This window comes from Theropithecus gelada, chromosome 3 (genome assembly GCF_003255815.1).
Source record: "Theropithecus gelada isolate Dixy chromosome 3, Tgel_1.0, whole genome shotgun sequence".
In the NCBI taxonomy this organism is placed as follows: domain Eukaryota; kingdom Metazoa; phylum Chordata; class Mammalia; order Primates; family Cercopithecidae; genus Theropithecus; species Theropithecus gelada.
The window spans coordinates 1,517,279-1,519,973 of NC_037670.1; positions in this window are offsets into that span (position 1 = coordinate 1,517,279).

The following is a 2,695-nucleotide window of genomic DNA, read 5'->3' on the forward strand; positions in this document are numbered from 1 at the left end:
GAGTGCCAGGCCTGGAGGGGCCGGGCGGGGCGAGGCTGGGCGCTGCCCAGGGGGGCTTGCGGCTGGAACCCCAGGCTAGGCCTTTGGGGAAACGGGACCCTCACCCTCAGCCCCAGCTAAGAAGGGCGAGGTCTGCTCCCCATCCCGGCCCAGGCTGGACGATCCAGGGTCGCAGGCCAGAAGAGAACCCCTGAGATCGGTGGGATCCCCCTGTTTCTTCAAGGAGCACCTCCACTTGCTTTCCCCAGCAGGAATTCAAGGAGGCCTCAGCAGAGCCTCTTCCATACCTGTCAGATGCAGCCTCTTGTCCTTAGGATGCAGCCATAGCCTTGACCCTGGGCCTCTGGGGCCCTGACCCTAATCCAGGGGCCAAGAGCTCCCTCTTGGTGTTGCAAGCACATAAAGATGCAGGGACAGAGGCCAGGAACAGTAACCCCAGCACTTTGGGAACCAGAGGGGGGCGGATCACTTGAGGCCAGTGTTTTCCCGTGTATCTGTTACCAGGTGTGTCCATTTCTGCAGGTAACCTGGCGTTTGTTTACCTGTTTATTTCTTCCCTAAATAGAATTTAAGGTCCACAAGGGCAGCACCTTGTCTGGCTCGTTCACTCTGGATCCCCAGCACCTAGCACCAGTGCACACAGTACATGCCCAATAAGTATTTAGATGAGTGAAAGAAAAAATGAATATAATGGAAATTATTTTATTTTCTTTGAAACGTATAACTGAAGGCTGGGTGTGATAGCTCAGCCTGTAATCCCAGATTTTTGGGAGGCCAGTGTGGGAGGATTGCTTGAGCCCAGTAATTCGAGACCAGCCTTGGCACATGGCAAAGCCCCAACTCTACAAAAAACACACACACACACACAAAAAAAAAAAAAAAAAAAAAAAGGCTGAGTGTCGTAGTCTCAGCTACTTTGGGAGGTTGAGGCAGGAGAATTACTTGAAACTGGGAGGTTGAGGCAGGAGAATTACTGGCAACTGGGAGGTTGAGGCTGCAGTGAGTCATGACTGCAACTGCACTGTAGCCTGGGCAACAGAGAAAGATCCTGTCCCCTTCCCGCCCCGCCCCCCCGCAAAAAAGGATTGCATAATTGTACAATAAAAATCTTCATGGCTTTCACTTGTTTGTAAAATCGGGGTGATTTTTCTCGTCCAACATCATCATTATGCAGGGGTTTCATTCTATATCTTGGGCATCCAGTGCCATTAAACTATTGTGGCCAGTGAAGAATCACTTATTTATCCTTGCTTTGGGGGAGTTTGTCTTCAGAACCTAAGTTTAGATTTTATTTAGTGTTTCTGTACTGACTTAACACCATAACTGGTTATGTTTTTTAGTATTTAAGAAGCACTCTTGTTCCATCCAGAGTTAACATTACCTTTAAAGGTTTTTTTAAATTCAAAATGAGTGCTAGTTTGATATTTGTATCAAGTTTTATCAAATCAGTATTAACAATTTATAAAAAGAAAATCAGATTTTAAAAATCTTAAGTCAAATGCAAGATTTAAAGTTGACTTGCAAATAAAACCTGAAAGGGCATATCATGTATCTGGTTTTTTACTTCTGAGATAGGACTCCAGGAAAGACCTACGGTTTCTGATATTATCCTACCTTTTTTTTTTTTTTTAATGGAGTTTTGCTCTTGTTGCCCAGGCTGGAGTGCAGTGGTGCAATCTCGGTTCACTGCAACCTCTACCTCCTGGGTTCAAGCGATTCTCCTGCCTCAGCCTCTTGAGTAGCTGGGACCACAGGCGTGTGCCACCACACCCAGCTAATTTTTTTTATTTTCAGTAGAGACAGGGGTTTCAGCCTGGTCTCGAACTCTTGACCTCATGATTTGCTCACCTCGGCCTCCCAAAGTGCTGAGATTACAGGCGTGAGCTACCATACCCAGCCCTACATTTAAAAAATACATTCCCAGTGTATTTCTTAATGCATATCCTGGTGAAATTCGTGAAGAAAAAAACGTTTCAATCTATATTATTTGAGTGAATAAATAGCACAACTTACATCTATGGCTTTCAAATGGGGACAGTTGTGTCCCAGGGGACGTTTGGCAATGGCTGTGACTGCGTTTTTGGTAGCCACACCTGGGGTGGAGGAGTACTAGCAGCATCTAATGGGTGGAGCCCAGGGGTACTGTTATGTAATGCACAGAACACCCCACAACACAAAGAATTATGTAGCCCAAAATGTCAGTGGTCCACTGTTAAGAGACCCTGGCTTAAGCAGAGAGAAGTCTCCTTCTGCAAATACTAATGCCACTGGAAAATGAATACTTTGCCCTACCTTTTGGAAAAGAGAATATATAGAAATTGGCAACTGATTCAGATGGGTATATTGGTACTTTTAGATATGTTCATTTTAGATGATTATTTTTTTTTTTTTTTTTTTTTTTTTTTTTTTTGAGACTGAGTCTGGCTCTGTCGCCCAGGCTGGAGTGCGGTGGCCGGATCTCAGCTCACTGCAAGCTCCGCCTCCCGGGTTCACGCCATTCTCCTGCCTCAGCCTCCCGAGTAGCTGGGACCACAGGCGCCCGCCACTTCGCCCGGCTAGTTTTTTGTATTTTTTAGTAGAGACGGGGTTTCACCGTGTTAGCCAGGATGGTCTCGATCTCCTGACCTCGTGATCCGCCCGTCTCGGCCTCCCAAAGTGCTGGGATTACAGGCTTGAGCCACCGCGCCCGGCCAAG